Below are 12,073 nucleotides of genomic sequence, written 5' to 3'. Positions count from 1 at the left end.
CTGTTGCTTTAAATATGTGCTCCTATGTCAGCCCTAGAATTGCTTATGTTCTGTTTCAGCATTTCTTCAACTCTGCATTGGATTCTTGCTAATGCTGTGTCTTCGTGAACTTGTTTTATTTACCCTATGGCATTGTTTATGAAATTGTCCTTGATACTGACTGTACTAATCTCACACTGTGTAATCCACCTTGAGTCTAAGTGGACTATAAATGACATAAATAAAACAAGTATTTTAGAAATGCAAGAAACCCATTCCTCTCCACATCTGACTATTCTATCCTTGCTATTTACACATGTTGGTTTCTTGGGTGGGGGTAGGCTTTTTGTTTCAAATGTGGGTTGTGCAGTTGTAAAGAGTTCCATGTGTGAAGGGGCTCTTTAAAGCAGAGAAATAACTGCAGGGAGGGCGCTGCAGCACCTGCTCTCCCCATGCTGTCCCCAAACCTTCCTCTTGAGCTTCCTTTATCTGAATTCAAATTATTTCCAGCGTGGGGACCTGGACAGAGGGCAAGTACCTAAAATGAGAGGAGGGTGACGGGAGGAAAACAATAAGGGAGGAAGGCTTTCAATACACCACTCCCTCTTTTTTACAGCGGCTCGAAGCTGTTTTTGGACTCCTTGAAGTACATCTTGGAACAACAAGGATCTATTTGGCACAGTCGTAGGCACGATGCAGTGGTTACAGTGTTGGGCTAGGGGTTGGGAAACTCCAGTTTAAATCCCTACTTTGCTATGAAGTTTGCAGTTTGACCTTGGGCTAGTCATTCTCCTTCATCCTGACGTATCTTAGACGGTTGCTGTGAGGATAAAATGGGAGAGGAAAAATGATGCACATGATGAGCCGCTTGGAGAAATGGCAGGATATAAAGATCCTAAATAAATAAAAAAATTCTTAAAAGGCACCCCGATATTTTCAGTGGGGCTTATTCCTAGGTATATAGATTCTCCAGTCTCAGTTAGATTTTAGTTCTGCAACCTATTGGAAGATGTGGCTGGCCTTTAACCGACAGAGTTGGGAGCAGGAAGAAAGGTGGTTCGGGATATTTATTTGCAATAAACGCAGTGAGGGATGGAGGCTGTGTCCCTAAAGGTGCATTCCAAAGAACCTCACTCGACTTCCCATCTGCCTTATAACTGACAACAGTTCTTAAAATAGGCCACCATGCTGCCGAGAATCCTCTTCTCGGGCTGCTCTGAGAAGTTCTTATCATCTGTGCAGAGGCAGGAGCTGGAAGAGGAGTGAACAGCTTTTTAACAGCCCCCCACCACCACTTTGGAGTCTCATTTGGGGTATTTTAACTGGCCTTGCCAAAACATATATTTTTTTTCATTTTCCTTCCTCCCTGTGTAATGTGCACACGTTGCCCCACTCAGTTACAAGCCAGGGCAATTCAGTGTAGTTATTCTGCTCTTATGATTTCCAGTATCTGAGATATAGAAATGTTGTCCAGTCCAACACAATCTTGATGGATCAGAACAACTACCAGTGTGGCATAGGGGTCGAAGTGCTGGAAAATCCAGGTTCAAATCCTCACTCTGCCATGGAAGCAAGATGACAGCTGCTGTTTGTGGGTCTGGACTGGATATTCCAAATTGCCTTGTGTTATACCACCAACTTGTTCTGACCTGAGTGGCCCAGGCAAGCCTGATCTCGTCAGATCCAGAAGCTAAGCAGGGTCGGCCTTGGTTAGTAATTGGATGGGAGACCTCCAAAGAAGACAAAGGTTGCAGAGGCAGGCAATGTCCAACCACTTCTGATAGTGTCATGCCTTGAAAACCTTGGCAGGGGTTGTCATGTGTCATATGTCAGCACTTTCCACCACCATATCCCCCACTTACCTCCGGATGCAGTTAAGTGACTCAGGGAGGAATTCTAAGCAGATCTACTTGGAAATATGTGATTCAGTGGGGCGTACTCCTAGGAAAGTGCCTTTAGGGTTGCCGGCCACATTGTATTGCTTTGGTATTGTGAGCAGCTCTGGGTCTTTATCAGGAAAAAAGCAGGATATAAACAAATGAATCTTGTAAATGCAGCAAGGAAAGACAGGACGCGTTTTCATTCATTCAGCAGCTCCTGAGCCTCTCTTGTGTGATGTACGTTCACATCTAATCATTGGAATGAATGCCACAGATCTGTTCCCCTTGCAGAGACACTCTCTGCAGGCAGAAGGAGCCTTCCGCTGTGCTATGATGCTCTTGAGACAGGGGAAGTTTCCTTCTGCGGGAGGAAAGGGCCTCTGTGTCAGAAGTGCCCTGCCTACCTGCCATGTATGTCTATTATTCTCTGTACTCTGGGCCTCTGAGAATGTGTAAAGAACTCTCTGGGTAACTGTCTGACTATGTAGCCAAGAGTAGCTTATCTCTCAGGTGGCTGCTTTTGCTTTCTCGACTGGCATGGGAAAGTGTCCTTGGAATGCTGGCCGGAGCCGCATCTCCCTGAGACATGAAATGAGCTCATCCTTGTCCTCCCTTTAGCTGCCCCCTCCAACCTCCTAGGCCCTGCGCGCCTAAGTTCTAATGGTCTTTATCCCAAGGCGGGAATCCTGCCCTATAACTAACATTGCTTTGCCCATTTACGTCACTTCTGCTAATGCTGTAGTCTGAGTGCACTGACTGATTCCGCACACGTTGGATAGTGCACTTCCAATCCTCTTTAGAGATCATTTGGAACTAAATTTTTCAAGTGTGAAACAAAAAATCCACTTCCAAACGATAGTTAAAGTGCATTGAAAGTGCATTATCCAACGTGTGCAGAATCAGCCACTGATGGATCGCTAATAAAGAAACTTTGCTGGACTCTTGAAGTGTCTGCAGTGAAGTAACTGGGGATCTAACTGGCAGAGCCTGACACTCTATGAGCAGAACAGACCTGTGGGATGCAGCCCATTGGGCTCCAGGGTATGTCTGGAGGACATTTTCTGCCCAACCTGGTTGAAGCTAAGCAGGTATTGGGCTTGGCCAGTGCCAGGAAAGGAGACATCCTAGGCATGTCATGCAAGCCATTTCCCTAAAAGAAAGGTGGGATGTAAATGAAACCGGCAAGCCATTGTTGACAAGGCAATAATGGGGAGGGGCTGTGGCTCAGTGGTAGAGCATTTGGTTTGTGCGCAGAAGGTCCCAGGTTCAATCCCTGGCATCTCCAGTTTGTAGCTGATGCGAAAGACCTCCACCTGAGACCCTGGAGAGCCACTGGCAGTATGAGTAGACAATACTGACCTTGATGGCCTGATGGCCTGATTTGGTATGAGGCAGATTTGTGTTGGTTCAAGGCAGAGCAGAGGCATTTGTAATGAAAATGAGTATACTTGCCCATGTGGGATTTGCATTAGGTACCGATTGAAACAAAGACTTTAAATATGGGAAGCGATAACACTCGGAATCATGCAACTGTGCCAAACATTTCTGCTTGCCTTCGGAAAGCCAGAAAACTATATAGGTCTGATGTTCCCACATGACCCCAGCCCTTATTTAGATCCAGTGGCTGTAATTTCCACAAATGAGTTGTGAAATAATCTAGGTGGGCTGCTGCGACTTTTTAATTGCAAGATTTTGTCTGCTCACTGTCACAGTCCATACTGATTTTTACAATCTGTGGCTCTGACACAGGACACATGTTCTTTGCTTTGAAATCATCTTGGTAATAAGGAGTTAATCTTGTCCCTTGGGGGGGAAAGCCTTGCTACACATCTTCTCATCTTTCTGCATTGGCCTTTTTGGCTGGTATGTTCCATCTTCGATGGGCACACATTGTCTTCCTCCTCAATGTCTTCTTGTCTGGGATAGAAGGGTTTTTTTCTGGGAAAAGAGGTGGCAGAACTCTCAAGAGGGAAATGAGGAAGAAACTCACGGGATTCTTTGAAATAATATTATTTTCTAGCACTATTTCCAAGTATTTTCAAGAGGTGCTGGAACTCCCCCTGAAAAAAAGCCCTGGATGGAACTACGGCCACGGCTGGGGTTTAAGCAGAGGTAGGACCTCCCACTGGCAACCTTAATTGCCTGCTGCCATTCAAGTGGTGTGGAAGAAAAATGAAATAATAAAACAAAAAAAGGCCAGAGTTACATGAGTTGTGACATCACTTCTGGGGGAAACTTAGAAGTGATGTCATGTTGCTCTAGGACTTGCTGGAAACTATGGTCTTCCTACAGTGACATGATGTCACTTCTGGTTTTCCCCAGAGGTGATGTCATGGTTCACGAAATGCCCTCCCGCCCCCCATCCCCAAAGCTCCCACCGATTCCCTAAGTTGAGGTAAATTTCATGATTGCTTTGAAAGCATAGCTTAGTCCTCCAAATGTGGCCACTTGCCTCACTTCATTCCAATCTCTTTGAAACCCAGGGTTTTTTTTCTCACTTTGGCACTTTGGTCTTTTGCCAAATGTTTCATTTGATTTTTAATGCTGTTTTTATATGCTTTTATCCTTCTGGATTTTTATTGTCTTCGTTTTTAATGCTTTTGAATTTGTATGGGTTTTTTTGTGAGCTGGTATCTGAAGAGGCAACAATAACATTTTAAATAAAAAAAATATTTAAAACGATACATCCTTTCCCTAATAAAACCAACTGTAACTGGAATGAACACATATCCTGCCCCAGTTTCCCCTCACTTCTACCTCCCTTCCCTCTCTTGATCTTCCTTATGTGAAACATTAGATTGTAAGTTCTTGAGGTACAAAACAGTCCTCTTGTACTCTGTAAAGCATATTGATGGTGCTATATTATTATATCATTGCTAATTTTTGCAGCCACGTCCAATTTTTTGTTTGTCTGCTTTTCATGAAAGCAGAGATCCTCAGCAAGCTGAATTCTGTTCCTAATAGCTACAGTATGCATTTGTGCCTTGCACGCACTGAATGGTGGCATACGTGGAGCACTGGCTATGGACTCTTTGAATGGGACACCAGAGATGAAGTCAACCTCTTCTTGTAGGTCCCTGAAATTCAGCTTTTGAGGCAGTAAAGGGGTGGGAAGTCATGGGGAAAAAAAAGAAACGCATTAATCAGAAGAGGTCTGAGTCATCTCCTTTCCACCCTCAGACTCTGAAATGCTTTGATGGGCAGTGGAGCTCTTTTTCTATCAGCTCTCATCCCAGATGTTTCCAGATGCTCATGAGATGAGGGTCTTTGCGAGACAACATCTTTGAAGTCCTGATAAGCTTGTGCAACCCCGTTTGCCATTTGAGTGTTTCATAAAAGCTACCAGAAACACTTGCAAGGAGGGGGATTTTATCTCTTTCGGTGGTTCGAAACCGTTAAGAAGCTTTGCGAGGGACATTTCCCCAGACTCTCTAACAATAGACATAGCCACTTTGGAATCACAGACCCTTTCCTCTAGATCCAGAGGAGTCAGCCGTGTTAGTTTGCAGTAGCAAAATAGCAAAGAGACTAGAAGCAGCTTTAAGACTAACCAACTTTATTGTAGCGTAAGCTTTTTAGAGCTACAGCTCTTTGTCACATGCATCTGATGAACAGAGCTGTGACTCTTGGAAGCTTATGCTGCAATAAAGTTGGTTAGTCTTAAAGGTGCTACTGGAGTATTTGCTATTTTATCTTTCCTCTAAAGTTATTGTAAATTTAAAAAGGGGAAGGAGAGAATGTTGTCAGCCACTTTAGGTCCTCATTGGGGAAAAAGTGGAGGTATAAATGAACCAAGTCAATGAATGAATGAACTAACGAACAAATGAATGAATGAATTGAAGGGCTGCTTAATTTTTTTACGTTCATTTGGAAACACAATACTGTGCAGGAACTAGAAACACCTCTTGGGGAAGGGGATGTAGGGTTGCCAGCGCCAGAGTAACACCTGGGAAGGGCAGAGTTTACAGAAGGGAGGGAACTCAGTGGAGATGTGATGCTATAAAGTCTACCCTCCGAAGCGGCCTTTTCCTCCAGGAGAACTGATCTCTGTAGTCTGGTTCTCAGCTGTTATTCCAGCAGGATTTTAGACCGGTGGCACCTTAGAGGCCAACAAGATTTTCAGAGTGTAAGCATCTGAGAGTCAGAGCTCCCTTCTTCAGGCATGGGTGTCTTGTATCTGAAGAAGGGAGCTCTGACTCTCGAAAGCTTACACCCTGAAAATTTTGTTGGTCTCTAAGGTGCCACTGGACTCAAATCCTGCTGTTCTACTGAAGACCAACATGGCTACCCTTCTAAGATGTGATTCCAGGAGAACTTCAGGCCCCACCTGGACGTTGGTAACCCTAGAGGAATATGTACCACAACCATGGTACATATGTACCACAGCCCTATTCAGTGTTCTGAACCATTCAAAACTCAGGGCATGGACCCCTCCTTTGTTTTGCAAAAGAAATAGGATAAGACGCACTCCTGCGGGTAAGCAAAAGATGACCACATAGAGAAATCTCTTTGCAAACTCACCTGCACACAGACACACCTTGCAGCCGGCAGCATCTGTTTCTTTGCTTACAACGACTCTGTGCAGTTGATGGTTTCTCAAATCTTGTATACAGGCAGGAGTGTCAGTTTTGACCAGCACCCCCAGCCAAGCCTTTAACAAGGCTTTCATCTGCAGCAATTAGCAATTAAACAAGGTTCTGTGTTTGACCGCGTGGCATAAAAATCTTCACTTCCTGATTTTTGAGTTTCAAACCCCTATTAAAGATACAGAAGGAGGCTCTTTGGCAACTTTATATGCAGGAGAGATCATCTAGGGATCTTGCAGATGTGAACCAGATCCTATTCCAATAGGATTGCCAGCTCCAAGTTGGGAAATTCCTGGAGATCTGGGGGGTGAAACCTGGAGAAACCTGGAGAAAGTGGGGTTTGGAGAGGGAAAGGACCTCGGCGTGGCATAATTCCAAAGAGTCCACCCCCCAAAGTAGCCATTTTCTCCAGGTGAACTGACCTCTGTGGCCTGGAGACCAGTTGTAATTCCAGGAGATCTCCAGCCACTATCTGGAAGCTGCAAACCTGAAATATATGAGAACACCTGGAACTACTGTCGCATTTGTAATTGTTAGATGCGGGAAAGCCCAGCCTTCAGTTTAGGCAGCATGTTCACAATTCCTGGCTATTGTGCTGTCATTTCATTCATTGGCAACCGGATTGTCTTTCTCCTTCTGGAAAAATCTGGTTGCAAATCATCCACAGCAAAAACTGTGGATGCAGCCTCAGTCGTGCTTTTCTTGACCTGTGTACTAGCAGTGTGCGCCATCGGCAGACTTGAATTCAGATTCAATCTCCAGCACGCGGTTTCTTTGAGAATTGTACACCCTGGTGTTGAACTTGGAGAACCACCTCACACAGACCTGCAGGGCTCGGATATTCTGCGCGAACAGATGAGGCCATAACAACAGTGTATGAAGGCCACACTAGACAAGACTTTGGGAGATCCATGAACAGACCCCTTCAAATTGGAATTTTAGCCCAGGGGAGAAGGATTTAGAGCTTTCGTCTGACGAAGGGAGCTTTGACTCTCTAAAGCTTATACCCAGGAAACCTTGTTGGCCTTTAAGGTGCTACTGGACTCAAATAAACCCTGTGCCTTTCCTGACCTCAAATGACCCCCTTGGAGTTGCTATTTGATCCATTGGGAGCAGGGCTTTTTTTCTGGGAAAAGAGGTGGTAGAACTCAGGACCGCACAGTGATGTCACTGGGTCAGCTGGAACAAGGGGGGAGTTTTTTAAAGTTTAAACTGTCCTCAGTGAAAATGGTCACATGGCCGGTGGCCCCGCCCCCTGATCTCCAGACAGAGGGGAGTTTAGATTGCCCTCCGCGCTGCAGCGCAGAAGGCAATCTAAACTCCCCTCTGTCTGGAGATCAGGGGGCGGGGCCACCGGCCATGTGACCATTTTCAAGAGGTCCCAGAACTCCGTTCCTCGGTGTTCCTGCTGAAAAAAAGCCCTGATTGGGAGAAACATTCAAGTTTCTTTATGTTACCTCTTCAGTTATTATAAACACAAAGCCAGATGCAGCCCCAGGAGTACTCATACAAAGGGTAAGGCACACATGGGGGTTGCGTAAGGTATAATAAGAACCTATGTTTCCCTCAACAAGCCAAATAGCGGATCCCAGGGGAGCAGGTTTAGGAAAATGGCTCAGGAAGTCAACCCCCCTTCCCTGCAACAGCCTCAATTTGAATCAGCAACCCCCCGCCCCGCCCCCGTGCAAGCCTGGCAGTTATTTACCAATAAACTCTATTGGTCTAATTTGATCGGGAGTTTTATAAAAACATCATGACAGCAGAAGTATTTATTTATTTAGATATTTATACCTCACTTTTCTTCCCAAGGGAGACCCAAAGAAGCATAGAATGTTATTTTTCCCTCCTCCATTTTTATTCTCACAACAACCTTGTGAGGTATGCTAGGCTGAAAGAGTGTGGCTGGCCCAATCAAACCTGGCACTCACAGGTCCTAGTCCACCACTCTAACCACTACACCACCAGGCCTCTCTCTTTCTCTTTCTCTCTTTTTTGCTTGTTCTTATTTCTTTTATTGGGACATAAGGGGTAATTTGGATTGTAGCCGGGTCACATTCAGCATTGCCTCTTTTTAGAAATAGACTTATTGCAATGTACAGCTGTTGAGGCAGCTTAAATCGTGCACCGCATCAGAATGTGAGAGAAAAATAAAGAATTCTTATTTGAATGTTTATATGCCTGATTGCATATCAGTCTTAAAATGTGACCACACCTAGATTTTGTCTTTTATAACTGTTGCAGGTATCTCAACTTAAGTACCAAATATCTGGTGAGAAACAATGGCCAAGCAGGCACCTCTTTCTTCTTGTTGCCAACATGCCTGGAGAAAAAGTGTTCTGTCTCTTTAATGTGTGTGTGGTGCCCTCAAGTCAGAGTTGACTTATGGTGACCCCTAGTGGGGTTTTCATGGCAAGAGACTATCAGAGGTGGTTTGGCATGGCCTGCCTCTGGTCTCTTTAATAGAGGGATGTTATTTACTTCTATGCCATGAAAGGCTTCAGCTGCCCATTTCCATTAAACCTCTATTAAAAGGATGGGGCATTTTTTTCTCCAGGCCTGCTTCTAAGGGCAACCGCCATCAAGCCTGAATACAGGACTTGCTCACTCCAGAGTTTGGTACAGACAGTAACCTGTTGGCATTGGACATATTGTTATACAATAGGAGAAGCTTGACAGTGAATTGCCTAATAATATTTAAAGCACCATGCCTCTGCAATACAATACAAGGAAGAAAGGATGCTTTCTCACCAGTATGGCCACTTTGGCAAGTTATTGGGCTCTTAGACAGGTGTGTGGTGCATCAGTTATGGACTGGCGCACATAGGATGTGCAATACAGTTGATGTTTTCACAATAGTGATGCCTGATGATTAGAAACTGAATGTGAGTTGATTCCATTGGGAAGCAGTGTGGCTGATGTGCTAGGAACTTATGGGGTTTGACCTGTGGAAGCGCATTCACAGGTCATTGCTTGATGCTGTGGGGAGGGAGCGGCAAACATGCATATCTGCGCCAGCCCCATGCAAAGTTCACATACAGCTTTCAAATGTGGCTTTGCCTTTTAATGTACACAGAATGTTTTAACGTTTTGCGCCCTTTCAATGTACAGAGAAACAAGGACCTATCCATTCTCTCACATCTTTTGTACTTTTGTATATTTTTTAAGGGAAAGGATATATTTGAAAGGGATATATGTTTTCCGTAAGTAACGCAAGTATTGGTACACAAGTATCAAACATCTTGGGAGAACAAGCCCCTAGCTTGAATCCTGCCTCTTCTAATGACGTCCATTAAACCCTTTCAAGGGAAGCTGCATTTGCTCTAGACTGGCTTTGTTTCGGTGAATCAGGGTTCTGATGGTTGTTGTGGATTTTCTGGGCTGCATAGCCGTGGTTCTCTGTCTTTTGGTGCTACACCTCTGAAGATGCCAGCCACAGCTGCTGGCAAAACATCAGGAACTACAATGCCAAGACCACGGCTATACAGCCCGGAAAATCCACAACAACCATCATTCTCCGACCGTGAAAGCCTTCGATAATAAATCAGGGTTCTTTCCCTCATATTTTAAAAGGATGTGGACAAGGAAGCCTTAAGATCAAAGTCTGAAACGTCCCTCCCCACCCCCACCACTTTTAACATCCAGTCTGATGAAATTCCATAGAACTCTGAAGCTTGCAAACTATTTTGTGTTATTTTGATCCTAATAAAAGGTATTACATGGTTTTGGGGTGGGAGGGGTTTAACTAATACAAGTATCTGCAATCGCTTTTAACGTTAAAAAAAACAGAAGTCACTTTTGGTCCCTTCAAAAGTGAGAGAAGCTTATGAAATAATATTTCTGTTAGTTTTTAAGGTGTCAGAAGATTCCATTTGCTTTTTGTCGCAATGCAATTATTCTCACAGGGATGCCCACTTAGAATTCCTTAACATTGGAAAGGAGCTTTCCTTTATATTTCCTTGGACTTTGCTGACCTCTGCTGGCAGAAAGACTGGTTGCTAACGGACTACAATTCCAGAAATGTATTATTGTCTGATCCTCTACAGTTTAATTGGAACGAGTCCCATTGACTTCACCTCTTCATCATTTATTTCCTCCTCCTCATTTATTCTGCTTATATGGCCATAGGCCTTGAGCACAATTTAATACAGTTAAAATCAGGTACAGATATGCAATTACTAAATAACAATGGGTTAAAAGTACTAGACCTATAAGATACAAAAAAGATAAATAGAATATTTCATAAAATAGATAAAAAATGGACCATATAATTAAAATTCAGCATTTAATTATAAAAAAGAAAAAAAATAACTTGGCTATACTTTAAACGCAGATGACAGTGCTGAGTCTCACCTAAAACTCATTTAAAACGGGCTTTGCATTTCAGTGAAATTATTATTGCCAGGAATTTTGCCACTGAGACTGTTATTTCTGGAATAGTATCCACCAAAAAATAAAAAATCATCCCCGACTCCAGTGGAAGACAGTATTTTGATAAAATGGGAAATATCCAGTGGGACCTAAGAGCCAAAACACACGTTAAGAAAAACCTAGGTTCAGCACGTGTTCTCTTACCTCAAGGTTTGCCGGGATCTGTAGGAGTCCTGGAAGCTTAAAGTAGGCGTCCTGGAAGCTTAAAGATCTGTAGGGGTCCTGGAAGCTTAAAGTCCTGGAAGCTTAAAGGATCTGTAAGCGTCCTGGAAGCTTAAAGGCGTCCTGGAAGCTTAAAGCTTAAAATACAGGCGCCTGTATTTCCCTTTCCCTTTTTGTTGCTCTGTAAATGCTAAACTTTAAGCTTCCAGGACGCCTACAGATCCCAGCAAACCTTGAGGTAAGAGAACACGTGCTGAACCTAGGTTTTTCTTAACGTGTGTTTTGGCTCTAAGAGCGGTCCATTGGGGGCAAAACAATAAGTGGGCTAAGGTCTCTATCATACCAGACACACATGGACAGAGTCTATCTGAATAAGAAACTTGGGTAAATTGCCCAGTTAGTTATGCTGATGGGAAAGCGTTTAGTCTTGCAAGAGTAAATGCAAACCTGTAAGTGGGGACTGTAAGATAACTTAAGTATGAAGGAGGGTTTAGTGGAGGAGAAATCCCTAGAGCGAGAGGTGAACAGACATGTCTAGCTCAAGCAGTTGCACTGTCCCTATCCACATTAAAAGCCTTCAACTTAATAAATCTCCATGCCTCTTGTTGAGTAACTCTGGTAAGCGTTAAGCGAGTGAGATCAAGCAGATCTAGCTTTCCATTTTCACAAGGATTTAATTCTAGGCAAGTGTGTGTACACAGACTTAGTCACAATTTTGTATCACACATGCAATCGGAGTTTTGTGACTCCCAAATGCACACTGGCTGTTTTCTGTTTGTGACCACAGGAAGAAGGGGAAAGCGGCTTTAGCTCCCCCCTCTTCTGCTTCTGTGTCCTCAAACCAACCCATGGAGTGACTATTGGCTGGGCTGTAAAAATTATGTTACTTATGTGCCTATGTATAGGTTTCACGACAGTTGCAAAAATGACTTACACACTTGTTTTTGGTACACCGAATATTGTTTACAGTTGTATGCTGGTCACATTTTTTGTTCATATTATGGGTCCAAGGGGTGTTTTCAATTTGTAGTTTACGAT

At 43.8% G+C, this 12,073-nt stretch overlaps 1 non-coding gene across 1 annotated transcript; it reads left to right on the top strand.

Moving 5' to 3' along the window:
• The first annotated feature begins 3,072 nt into the window (after positions 1-3,072).
• Positions 3,073-3,144, top strand: TRNAT-UGU (transfer RNA threonine (anticodon UGU)). The gene has a single exon. It is a non-coding gene; the product is annotated as a tRNA-Thr (tRNA).
• Positions 3,145-12,073: the final 8,929 nt, after the last annotated feature.

The sequence above is a fragment of the Eublepharis macularius genome, chromosome 5 (genome assembly GCF_028583425.1).
Source record: "Eublepharis macularius isolate TG4126 chromosome 5, MPM_Emac_v1.0, whole genome shotgun sequence".
NCBI lineage: Eukaryota > Metazoa > Chordata > Lepidosauria > Squamata > Eublepharidae > Eublepharis > Eublepharis macularius.
Note: the sequence above shows the minus strand (reverse complement) of the source record. Positions and strands in the feature narration are given on the sequence as shown.